The following is a 14,246-nucleotide window of genomic DNA, read 5'->3' as shown; positions in this document are numbered from 1 at the left end:
CTGCTTGTAGCGGGACATGCCACCGAGATCTCTATTGCATCTCCTGCTTTTCAGAGTAAGTGAAACCGACAAGCCCTCAATAGCCTATTTAAATATAGCACGGCCATAGGGCTCAGGGGAAATTCCTCCAGTTAATGGTGTACTTTTTTGTGCTGTATTAACTCAAAGATGGCATTGTGGTGTACATGGAGAGCATAAAGCACCTCGATAGTGCACATTGACTATATTTACAGCAGATATACAGTAATTTACTGAATCAAGTAGAAATAAGGTAAATTGGAACAATTCTTCACATGTACAAATACATAGCTCCCAACTTTTTGTACTGTCAAAGATGGACAATTTTGGTTCATTGTGTGAAAATCCATTTTTCCAGCATATTTCTAGACTTTACTAGTTTTGTTAGCGCACAATAGCACAAACATTATCTGAATAGAAACATTTCTAACACTAAATTGCATCAAATAATGAAATAATATACAAGGTGAAGTCAAATATACAGAGAGGAACCAGACAAACACTTTCAGGATCAATATTGTAAATGTAAAATGCAAATCTATGCCTCACAAAAAGAGGGACATTTAAGGAGAAAAGAGGAACAGAGGGACTTGGATCAAAAATAGGGACTGTCCCTCCAAAAGATGGACACTTGAGCAGATGATTCTGGGCCTGAAAGTTAAACAGATGCCTTATCATGACCTTATTATGACCACAGTGTATATGTGGGTGAAGTTTTTATAGAGTTACTCACCTGAACTCAGTGGTACAGGCTACCTGAGCTCTCCAATACGTGGTACATATAAATAGTGATGACATCCACTTACTGCCGCCATGGACAGCTCCTGCACTGAGGTGTGAATAATTCCTTACCCAAAAAGTAAAAAATAAAATAAAATCACTGCAGGGACACAATGGGACCTCCTTAAACATGAACCCGGCAAAAATATTTAGGTAGAGGAGAAAGATAATCATCACCTAATCGCCCCTAACTCCTTTACCTGGATATGGACCTTGCCTTCATCACCGGTCAAGTGTGAAGAGTCACAGTAATCATGTTCAGAAAGAAAAGGAGAAGGTCATCACCAACTTACCTCTAACCTATAGCATATTATCTATGCATAGTTACCTCAAACTATCCCTTTTCCAATAATAATAATAATAAAAAAAAACTGCAGAGGTATAGATGGAGACCCTTAAGCTTTAACCATATCACTGGTCAATGCAAAACACCCTGAAGGAACCCAGAATTTATATTCAGGATGAAGAGAAGGACACTTTCAAATAAGCTCTAACATGTACTATGCAGTTTTTACAGAAATGTTACCATAAAAATGAATGAATGAAAAAGAATATCAAATAACAAATTGTACAATATCAAATCTCCCAAAGAGTGTGGAGAGAAGATGAAGAAGGGTTAAAAAAGGGTAAGCGGTGATGAAAATTAAAATGGAAATAGGTACTTCGCTGGCAAAACAGTCTCCCACCTACTATCTGTCTTGGTATCTTCTTAAGAGGCAGAAAGGTCTTGTAGCTGGCCAGCTAGAACCTGTCCTAGGTTGCTAGTATAGCTTAGATGTGTATACAGCTAGACCTGCCAATAGCCTTAATAGAGTTCCTATGTTTATGTGTTAAAGACAAAAGCAGAGTTATTTACTGTGATATCATGTTTTGAATGTCATATAACTGTTATAGTTTGTGTTCACAGAAGCAGAAAAAGATAATATGCCTTTAAGATTAATTTTGTAATGTAAGGTAAGCTCAGTGATACAACGGAAACAACGGAAAGCATAGTGTTAATCTGTTGTTGCTGGGCAGAAGTCTAGACCAATCAAAGCCAGCTTCTCACACAGCAAGAGTTTTCACCAGTCACAGCCAGCCTCACACACAGCCTGTCTGGGAATTCCTCTAGCAGGAGCTGCTAGAATCATTATTCACCAAAGACAGGAGCTGAAGAGACATTCACTCCACTAAGAGCTGTGTTTCTATGGAAGCAGAGAGGCCAAAATAGGCATTTAATACAGTCATATGATGTTCCTACTGTTAATTTAGTGATTAGAACTGTATACTGAACAAGTTATATGTGTGTTTACTTACAGTTCCACCAAATTGCAAGCATACAATTGCAAACTACAAAGTTTACAATCCAAATTCAAATTCCAAATTGCATACAACCATACCAGATCATACTCAACCAATCTGCAAATAGTTACTGCTAATTGCATACTGCAAATTGTAACCAAATTCAGCAAGTAGAACTATTAGTTAGACCTCAGATATACCTCTCAGAGAGATCATAAAGTGCTTAAATACAAACCGGATTCCCAAAAAGTTGGGACACTAAACAAATTGTGAATAAAAACTGAATGCAATGATGTGGAGATGGCAAATGTCAATATTTTATTTGTAATAGAACGTAGATGACAAATGTTTAATCCGAGTAAATGTATCATTTTAAAGGAAAAATACGTTGATTCAAATTTTCACGGTGTCAACAAATCCCAAAAAAGTTGGGACAAGTAGCAATAAGAGGCTGGAAAAAGTAAATTTGAGCATAACGAAGAGCTGGAAGACCAATTAACACTAATTAGTTCAATTGGCAACTGATTGGGTATAAAAAGAGCTTCTCAGAGTGGCAGTGTCTCTCAGAAGCCAAGATGGGTAGAGGATCACCAATTCCCACAATGTTGCGCAGAAAGATAGTGGAGCAATATCAGAAAGGTGTTACCCAGCAAAAAATTGCAAAGACTTTGCATCTATCATCATCAATTGTGCATAACATCATCCGAAGATTCAGAGAATCTGGAACAATCTCTGTGCGTAAGGGTCAAGGCCGTAAAACCATACTGGATGCCCGTGATCTCCGGGCCCTTAAACGACACTGCACCACAAACAGGAATGCTACTGTAAAGGAAATCACAGAATGGGCTCAGGAATACTTCCAGAAACCATTGTCAGTGAACACAATCCACCGTGCCATCCGCCGTTGCCAGCTGAAACTCTACAGTGCAAAGAAGAAGCCATTTCTAAGCAAGATCCACAAGCTCAGGCGTTTTCACTGTGCCAGGGATCATTTAAAATGGAGTGTGGCAAAATGGAAGACTGTTCTGTGGTGAGACGAGTCACGATTCAAAGTTATTTTTGGAAATCTGGGACGCCATGTCATCCGGACCAAAGAGGACAAGGACAACCCAAGTTGTTATCAACGCTCAGTTCAGAAGCCTGCATCTCTGATGGTATGGGGTTGCATGAGTGCATGTGGCATGGGCAGCTTGCATGTCTGGAAAGGCACCATCAATGCAGAAAAATATATTCAGGTTCTAGAACAACATATGCTCCCATCCAGACGTCATCTCTTTCAGGGAAGACCCTGCATTTTTCAACAAGATAATGCCAGACCACATTCTGCATCAATCACAACATCATGGCTGCATAGGAGAAGGATCCGGGTACTGAAATGGCCAGTCTGCAGTCCAGATCTTTCACCTATAGGGAACATTTGGCGCATCATAAAGAGGAAGGTGCAACAAAGAAGGCCCAAGACGATTGAACAGTTAGAGGCCTGTATTAGACAAGAATGGGAGAGCATTCCTATTTCTAAACTTGAGAAACTGGTCTCCTCGGTCCCCAGACATCTGTTGAGTGTTGTAAGAAGAAGGGGAGATGCCACACAGTGGTGAAAATGGCCTTGTCCCAACCTTTTTGGGATTTGTTGACACCATGAAATTCTGATTCAACATATTTATCCCTTAAAATGGTACATTTTCTCAGTTTAAACTTTTGTTCCGTGATTTATGTTTTATTCTGAATAAAATATTAGAAGTTGGCACCTCCACATCATTGCATTCAGTTTTTATTCACGATTTGCATAGTGTCCCAACTTTTTTGGAATTTGATTTGTAACTTAAAGTGAGAGTACAGATACTGAAGAGAGAAATACATCCACCATTTTATGTTGAATGACAAGATTGAACAGTTGAACCACCATCGTATGCATACCGCCATTTTGTGATATCTTTTCAACACGTGTTTTGTACATGGACTATCTGCTGTGGAGACGGCAATGTTATATATGAAGAAAAGTTGAAGTTAATAAAGAAGTTATTTGAAACATTTGGTGTGCTCTTTAAACCTACTGTTTCCATAGAATGGCGCTAGAGGAATTACAGAGTAATAGACAGTCTGGTTAGACAAAAAGTCAGAGATATCAAAATTCTTCTAATGCCACAGCACAAAAAGGTACTTCATAGTGCTGCGCCTGACACGGGTTTTTTGAGGACTCCTGTTACCTCTGCACCCTCTAAAGCAGGGATTAGCAACCTCAGGTATTCCAGCTGTTCTGAAACTACTTGTGCATGCTGAGAGTTGTAGTTTCACAGCAGCTTGAGTGCCAAAGGTTGCTGATCCCTGCTCTAAAGCTATGCCCCTTGTTATTGCAATAAATTGGAAATCCCTGACCTACTTGGGTATTGAATCCAAGACCATGAAATCTTTATAGAAAGAAACCTGAACCTTGACTTTGATTACAGAGGGATGAAGTTTTTTATACACAGTAGGACAGATTTATTAAAAAAAAGCGCTAGAATTCTGGCTCAAAACGAGCCAGACTGTAGACCAGGGGTGGCCAACCCGTGGCTCTTGAGCTGCATGCGGCTCTTTGCTTCTTCAAGTGTGTCTCTAGCTGTGGAGCCGGGAAGCAGTCAGGCGGCTCACTCTCCACCCCATGCTCAGATCTCTTTTCCTAATCGGGCACTGTTGCTACTTTGCAGCTCCAGCTCACTCTCCACTACGTCCTGATGCACACGGTGAGAACATAGTACAAGGAGACACGTACTATGACCTGACGTTGTGCTCATAAGGTCACAGAGACCCAGTGCCTGATCAGGAGAGGGAAGAGATTTTTTTAAATGATAGAACTGAGCATGGGGCTCTGATCTAAGCATGGGAGGTTCTGATCTGAGCATGGGGGGGTGCTGATCTGGGCAATGGGGGTCTGATCTGAGCATGGGAGGGAAGATCTGAGCATGGGGGTTCATATTTGAGCATGGGGGGCAGATCTGAGCATGGGGGGTCTTGTTTGAGCATGGTGGTCTAAAGATAAAGCAAATTTATCATGCAGCATGAGCCAGAGTGATAAATCTGGTACATCTCTAGACCTGAGGTGGACTGGGAACTTAAAATGGCACTGGAAAAAAATCCTAAAAGTGGATCCATGTTGTAGGAGGTTTAAAATTGACAGAAGGCAGGGCAACACAAATAGGGAGGGTCAGCAATACCATAGCGCAAAATACCGTCCCACCAGAACCATATACCACAGTGGAGCACAATATATTGGGCTAAAAGCTGTCCTCTGCGGTGTACATCAATAGCTGCTATTTTCTGTTCTCCTCCTCCAGTTCTCTCTGATTAAAATATGGAGCAGGGGGCTTAAGAAGGTCACATGTGGGCACAGCAGATGAATTCAGGAGGGCATGTGGGTTGTGGAAGAGAGGAGGGCTTGGGAGGCCCCTGCTCTAGACTCTGTAGTCTAAAGCTGGATTTACACGGGCCGACTGAGCGTCCGATTGTTGGGAAGGAAGTGTTCCTTCCCGACAGTCGGCTGCTCATTCAGTGAAGGAGACCGCTGCATTTACATGCACTCTTCTTCACTGTATGAGAATGAGGGATTGATATAGCATGATTTCTGAGCAGCAGATCGCTGTTTGGATGATACGATCTGCTGCCCAGAAGCCATGATCAGTGGTGCCTGCATGAACGACAGGATCACCTGATGAACAAGCGTTTCGCTTGTCCATTGGGTGATCGGCAGCACATTTACATGGCCAGACTTTCCAGAACGTTTCCAGAATCTGCTCGATTTTACTGCATACTGTTTATACAGTGAACAAGGGCTAGGCTGCCCATCTGACAATTCTTGCAAATGCCAGATGAGCCAGTGTCCGCGGTGGGCTTGTAAGTGGGTGAACTGTGGTGCCCTACACTTGGTCCATTACACAATTGCATTGCTATGTTTTGTGCTGTAAAGTACTGTTATTGATGTTGTTATACTGTTTAACCCCCTGGAAGCTGCACCCGTAACTTTTTTTTTATATTACAGAGCTGTGTGAAGGCTTGTATTTTGTTTTATGGTATTCACCGAGCAGGATAAATACTTTTATATTTTAATAATTTGGATATTTTCTGACACAACAATACCAATTATGTTTATTTTTTTATTGTTTATTTACTTTATATTAACCCCCTAAAGGAGTTCTCTGGAAATGCTGCCTCTCTAAACAGAAGATTCATATTTACCCACTGCTCAGGTGCTCTGCACTGCAGCTGTTGTGTCCGTGTTCTGTTCCCTGGAGGGTCTACATACGGTGCTGCATGGGTATGGTCACATGCTCTGCTGCAGTGGTGGCAAGGTCACAAGCAGCATGCCACTGCTGAGGCCAGCCATTGGCTGCAGCGGAGCAGGTAACCATGTTCATGCAATGACAGATGTCAACACTGTGGAGTTCAGAACATGGACACAGCGGAGGCAGCAGGGGGGACAGGAGCAGCGGGGGGCAGGTAAGTAAGCAGGTAAGTATGCTCCCCAACAGAAAAATAAAAAGATTATAGCTCTTGGAATGTGATTATCAAAAAATGAAAAACAACACTCTTGGTCACTAAGGTCCCAAATGCATCCAGGGGAAGGGGTTAAACATTTCAAACGCTGCAATTTGAATTTTTAATACTTTTTGTTTTATTAAAAAATAAAAACATTTTTTACCTTTTTTACTTTTATTTTTTAATCTCCATAGTGGACTTAAAATTGTTCAATTACTGATAACATAGACTGTAAAGCTATAGTATTGCAGACTATGGTGCCTGTTACATCTGTCTACTATGTCCTACCAAAAGTAGGGCTTAATAGGAAGATTACAATGACAGACCTGGGAGCAGTGGCCTTCCTTCAATGGAGGAAGACCAGAGGGGGGCCCAGCACTGAACTGCTTCTCCTCTTTCCTACATTTGCATGCAGTTAACACTAGAGGGAGCTCAGTGCAAAAGATTAATCGACTAATTGTATAAATTCCTATGCACTGAGCTCCCCCTAGTGGTGGCTACAAGCAGCTAGCTTTGTAATATATACCGTAATGTGAAAGGATTTACAACTCTTTTATGGAGATTTAGCTATTTATTTATGCCAGTTGACTGGTGTAAATACGTTAAGAAATATGATGAGTGCCGCATTTTTTAATTACCTGCTTCACTTTTTCTGACATAGATGTCGGACATGGGTGAGGCCATGGGAGACTTTTTAGCGTAACTTTATTTTATTATAAAAATTTCTTCTTCTCAATAAAAAAGTACATTTGTCAGAAATCTAGGGCATTGCGCTTTGTGTTCTGCAGAATCCAGAAAAAAAATGCACATGCCTATGGCCTGTGTTTTGGACCCACCCTTGTTTTTGGCTGTCAGATGCAGATGCAGAATAGTTACCAGGTTTTATATCTTTATGGCAGTACTGATAAAATCCTCTTTTTTTTCCTATATCAGCCTTATCTTTACCTGCACACACTATTTGCTACTATTGAGGCCCCATGCACACGACTGCATCCATTTTGCGGTTCGCAAATCATGGATCCGCAGAATACAGATGCATTCCATTTGCTGTCCACATTTTATTTTCAGACCCATTGTTTTCAATGAGTTTGTGGTCCACATTTTCTGCAAATAGTATGTCTTTTTGCGGAACAGACATACGGATGCAGAAAGATAGAACATGTCCTATACTTGCCCGCAAAATGTGGACGGTGGACCCATTGTGTTTTTTTCCATTAAAGTCAATGGGTCCACAAAAAATGCAGATGCCACACGGGCAGCATCTGTATTTTGTGGATCTGCAATTTTCAGAAGCAAAACGGATACGGTCATGTGCATGAGACCTAATTGTATAGAGTTTTTTTTACATGGATTTTGGAGTGGATTCCGCTTGTAAAATCCACACAGAATAGACACGCAATCCATCTTCCATTGAATTCAATGAGAAATCAGAATGTTAATTTACACTGGATTTTTTAAGTGTGCACTGTGTGGAAGAAAGAAGTAACGTGTTCATCTAAACTGCCTATTAAAATGGCTGGGATCCAAAGCCGCATAAAAAAAAACATGGATTCCAAATAGTATTTTTTAGCACAGTAACAACTCCATACAGTAATGAGAGTAAAGAATACATATCCTAATGCTTCTTGTCCATGGCCATGTCCATATATCGGTCGACAAACAACGGATCCGCAAAATACAGATACCTTCCATATGCACACCATGTTTTTCTCACTCTCATCAATAGAAATGGCGATTGTCATCACACAATATGGACCAGAATAGGACAGGTTCTATAATTTACAGAATAACCACATGCATCCTCAATAAAATACTGATATGTCCTGGCCCCATATAAATGAGCGAGCTAGTGTGCTACGGACATGGTTGAGTGCATGAGGCCTAATCCGCATCAAATTAGTATTGACTTGCTTACTAACATCACAATAGTCTAATGAAATTGAATTTCTTTCTTTCTGAGGATAATTTTCCACTGGGCTCATGTTTTCTTTTTGTTTCTGTTCCGTTTTTTTTCCGGACCGTATGCGGAACTATTCACTTCAATGGGTCCTCAAAAACAACGGAAGCTACTCCGTGTTTCCATATTTCCTTTCCGCAAAAAAGTAGTGCATGTCTTATTATTGTCCGCAAACCACGGTCCGAGGCCCCATTCAAGTCAATGGGTCCGCAAAAAATACGGAACTCACACGGAACACATCCGTATGTCATCCGTATTTCAGCCGTATTTTGCGGATCCATACTGTAGAAATGCTATGCCCAGCCCATATAGCTCATATGTTTGGTGATTCAAAAACGGATCGCATACGGGAACCATACGGATCTGTTTTGTGGAATAACGGAACAGAATAAGACTTAAATCAGAAAAAAAAACTCAGATACGGAACAACAGATCTGTGAAAAATGGACCGCAAAACAACAATGGTCGTGTGCATGAGCCCTAACACAGTAAATCACACCCTTGTTTACTCTCATATGATTAGAAATTATATTTTCTGACGCTCAACAATAACTATATTATAAATAATGGTAAATTCTGCTGTTCATTTGATGCAAGCATAAGGGTTCTTCAAGATCTTCTAGGCCCTCATATGATTCCCATTAGGCCTCCTGCACACAAATGTTTTTATTTCCGTTTACGTTCTGTTTTTTGTGTTCCATATATGGACTGTATACGGAACCATTCATTTCAATGGATCCGCAAAAAAACAGAAGGTACTCCGTATGCCTTCCTTTTCTGTATTTCCGTATTTCTGTTCCGTTCAAACATAGAACATGTCCTATTATTGCCCACAAATAACGATCCGTGGCTCCATTCAAGTCAATAGGTCCGCCTAAAAAATGGAATGCATACGGAATGCATCCATAGGTCTTCCGAATCCGTTCCATTTTTGCAGAACCATCTATTGAAAATGTTATGCCCAGACCAATTTTTTTATGTACTTACTGTTTAAACATTATTGTACGCTTCCATTTCCATTTGTGATCTGCAAAAAACGGATCACAAACGGACACTAAACAGAAAAACGGAACTGGCAAACAGAACGGAAACACTACTGAAACAAAAAACTTTTAAAACAGACTGCAAAACCATACGGTCATGTGCAGGAGGCCTTACGCATATATGATTGCAATATTATAGTTATGGCAAGTCTGTCAGTGCATTTGACCCCTCAAAACAGGCAGAGCTATGTAAGCAAAGGTAAGAGCAGTCTATACATACCTATGTGCCTCCTGAATAACTGAGAAAGACAAGTCTTTTCTCTGGGATCTCAAGTGCCCAAAAGGCAGTGTTCAATGCTCTCTGAAGTAAACACTTTTCAGTTCCTTCACTCTGCTTCTGAGTGTCGTCATAGGATCTCAATGCCGGAGAAAAATGCTTCCGTTTTGTCCCCATTCATTGTCAATAGGGACAAAACTTAATTGAACAGAACAGAATGCTCCAAAATGCATTCTGTTCTGTTTGGTTGCGTTCCTGTACCGGAGAGCAAACCGCTGTTTTCTTTCTGTCATGGGATGCAGAGAAAAACTGATCCATCATGACCCACAATGCAAATCAATTGGGATAGATCTGTTTGACTCTGACACAATAGAAAACGGATCCGTCCCCATTGACTTTCAATGGTGTTCATGACGGGTCCGTCATGGCTATTTAAAGATAATACAACTGGATCTGTTCATAACGGATGCAGGTGGTTGTATTATCAGTAACGGAAGCGTTTTTTTGCTGAGCCCTGCTGGATCCAGCAAAAACGCTAGTGTGAAAGTAGCCTCAGGCTCAGAAAGTTCCAGAGACTAACAGATCTCTGTGTGAATTACTGCAAGATCAACAGAAAGAGAGAGATAGGGAAGGAAAACGTCAAAGGACAGAACTAGAGAACTTAGAATCTGCATGGCCAAGCATAGGAGTAAGCAAGGTAATCTACAACTACAGCGATTCAGACTTTGCTGCTGTGGGGGACACTGTTAAGACACCCTTCACACTTGGACACATCCAGGCTAGATGTGCTTTCAAAACCCAGTATCCCGCAGTGGACACTACAGCAAGAGTACTATTGCCTGCCATAGATTATATTGAGAGAGACTTTAGCAAAACAGTGTACAAAGAGAAAGCCAAAACTCCTCTTGTGCACCCTTACTCCTTCTGTTTCCTCTCCCAACTCCTCCCTCTCCTTCTTGATTGACAGGGTTAGGTGAGATGACTATGAAGGAACCTGGTCCTGCCAATCAAGTATATCAATGCATTGATAAACCTAAAGTGTTGGAGACCTCAAACTTGTGACACCACTAGGAATATAGACAATATGTGACTATGAGGCAGCAGTGTCTGGCTAAAGGACCCTTTACACGGGCTGATGATAGGGAAATTATCACAAAGAAACCATTTGTTCCTGATAATTGTCTGCTTGTCAGCAGAGGTGAGAGCTGCACATACAGTATACGCAGCAGTTACCTCCGCTGTATGGTGATGAGAGATTACTACAGCGATTGCTCTTCCCCATACAGATTCATTGTTTATGGGAAGCTGCTTACATAGGACCTGCTGCCCAGAAATGGTGATTTAAGGGACAGCATCAGCTGTCTTGTGTAAAGATGATGCTTGTTTGTTAGGTGAAAGCATTTTTCACCTAACAAACAAGCATCATTTTTACACAAGACAATTTTTGGGAACAAGTATTCCTAGGAACGTTCCTTCCCAAAAACTGCTCCGATTGTCACCCCTTGTAATGGGGCCTGGCAAAGTAGTGATTTATGATTCTTGCTCCTGTAATATGTACCCTATATTATGTCCTCAAGAAACTGGCCTAAGGGCTCATACACATGAACGGATTTTCTTTCTGTTTGTATGCGGAACCATTTATTTAAATGGATCCGCAAAAAAAGTTACTCCGTGTGCCTTCTGCTTACGTATGTCCGTTCCGCAAGACAATAGAACATGTCCCATTATTGTTCACATTAAGGACAAGGATAGGACTGTTCTATTAGGGGCCAGCTGTTCCTTTCTGCAAAATACAGAATGCAGACGGACGTCATCCTTATTTTTTTGTGGACTGCTAAATACATACGGTCATATGCATGAGCCCTAACAGTAAGAAATAGAGAACAATCTAAATTTTATTTAATAGTTAATGATGTATTACTAGCTTTCAACAGTCTTTATTGTTACTGAAAGGTGTGGGATCCTTGAGATCATTATACATGTCTGGATAAAATGTAAAGCAGTTGCACAGCTAAATGAATTTGAAGGCTAAGGAAATTTTCAATGAATATGTCAAACACATTAAATTATTTAAAGATAGAAAACTAACCCTTTGAATGGAAACTGCCATCATTAGCACCTTTGTATTCTGCAATAAAAGTGAGCTGATCTGTGTCATCTCCTGGTTTATAAATGAAGCACACTTACGCAGAAGGAAAAGTGACATAAATGTGATCTAAAAATAAAGCATTATAAATACAGTAGTATACAGCAGTGGTGTGATAGAGTTATCACATGACTTGTAGAGGAACTCTCTCAAGCTAATAAGAATCTGACCGACCCATTCACTCATATACTTAATTAAAAGAAAGTGGATGGAATTTTTCTGTTTAGCCATTTAAAGTATGCAAACCAGTTTAGATGATAGGAAAATAAAATTCAAAATAAGTGACAAAACAACAGAAGCATGCTACAGTATACAGATTGCTGACAAGCCTTGAGAACAAAGGTTAAGTACACACAGTGCTTACTCCTAGGAAAGATTTAATTTCCTCTGCTTCCTGAAGCACTTTAATTTTTTTGTAATTGGGACATTCAGAGCAATATCTATTCACGTAGGGCAAAGGTTCAGTTTACTGCACTAGTCCTGTACCTTAGGCTGTGTCCACATCACCAGCACCAACTCCCGTTGTCTGTTCTGGCAGAGGAACAGACTACCAGAGTTTATTGTTTTCAGCATAGCCAGACTGTAATGGGATCCAACGGCTTTCAGCATAAATGCTAGCTTTCAGCCGGACAACTACAGCAGTATCTGGGTGTCACGGCTGAGGATAGGGAAAACCCTCAGCTGTGTGATGCCAGAAGATGTAGTCGCCACTTGGCCAGGAGCACAGAATCAGGGAGCAGGTCACCTCCTAATCTGACCCTGACTCCTAACTGTATGAGCCGACCCTGATGGTGGGAGGGCTCATACTCTGGAACCTTCAAGTCCCTACTAGCCCTCAGGGTGGCCCTTACTAGGAGCAGGGTAAGACAACCTGTTCCTCCTGGACACGGAGGAACAGGAGTCTCACTGGCCAAGCTGCAAGGAAAAGGGGAACACAAACAGACCTATGGATATGGCAGGTGAACTGCACTAGTTCCACCTACCTGCCACAGCCTTGCTGACTGGATCCCTGTGCTGACAAGCTGATGTCCACACAATACTAAATGAACACAACAAACACACATTCACACACAGGAACCCAGATCCATAGCTGTGCCAAATAACAAAAGGAAAACATCAACTGAACATCACATATAACATAAACTTATGACCACAAGGGTGGCCCCCACTGGCAGATGGTAAATTACCAGGAGGATGTCTCCAGCAAAGCATGGCTGAAGAACCCCTCAGCTTCAGGTCTGCAAAGAGGCTTTATAGCCTAAAGTGGCCACACCCACACAGACACACACAGGAAAGGGAATTAACCCTTCCAACACCAACCAGGGAAGTGAAACCACTTAAAGGGGAATACACACACAAACACACTGGAGCTGTTACCGCCGGCAACGACATGCGTGGCAACCATGTCCTGGGAGTCAGCCGAGACACTGCCACCACATGTACAATATAGAACACGTTGCCACGGGCAGCCACCAGTGAAGGGAAGTGTCACAGTGCACACACCCAAACCTCGTGCACAGCAAACACATAAAAGGCACACCCACAAAGACAGGTAGCCAGGTGCAACCGCATACACAAACAGCAAGCTGCCACATACAAATGTTGCCAGCGGCAAACACAGGTGAGACAACATACTTCAGCCCTCACCTGTGATTGACAATAAAACCAAGACCGCAGGCAACTGCATGCGGTTGCAGGAGTCACGACCATGACCATGGTCGTGACACTGGGGTTGTTGTGGGGATTTGCAGTGTCTGGGAAATGCCCCCAGTAGATGCCCACAGATGTGCCAGCATAAATGCCCCAGCAGATTCCCCCTTAGTGTCCCCCATGACGTGCCTAAATAGCTTTGCAGCTATCAGAAGCTATTAGAATCTATTTACCACTAATCTATGTCTGGGAGTGACTTCCTCCATCCCTATCAATAGTAGAGTTAGCGAGGGAGATAAGGTAATTTGTTTACAGGTGAGAATATGCAATCCTAAAGTATAGTAAATTTTTCCTCATCATTATGCGCTCACTACCCCATTATGACAAAGTGAAAACGGAAACACATTTGGCAGTGATTACAGCCTCCAGTCTTCTTGCGTATGATACCACATGGTTTGCACACCTACATTTGGGGATTTTCTGCCATTGTTCTCTGCAGATCCTCTCAAGCTATGACAGGTTGGATGGAGACCATCAGTGGACAGCAATTTTCAGGTCTTTATGAAGATTTTCGATTGGGTTCAAGTCAGGGCTCTGGTTGGACCGCTCAAGGACCTTCACAGAGTTGTCCCTAAGCCACTC

Source organism: Bufo gargarizans, chromosome 9 (genome assembly GCF_014858855.1).
Source record: "Bufo gargarizans isolate SCDJY-AF-19 chromosome 9, ASM1485885v1, whole genome shotgun sequence".
Lineage (NCBI taxonomy): Eukaryota > Metazoa > Chordata > Amphibia > Anura > Bufonidae > Bufo > Bufo gargarizans.
This window is presented reverse-complemented; position numbering follows the sequence as displayed.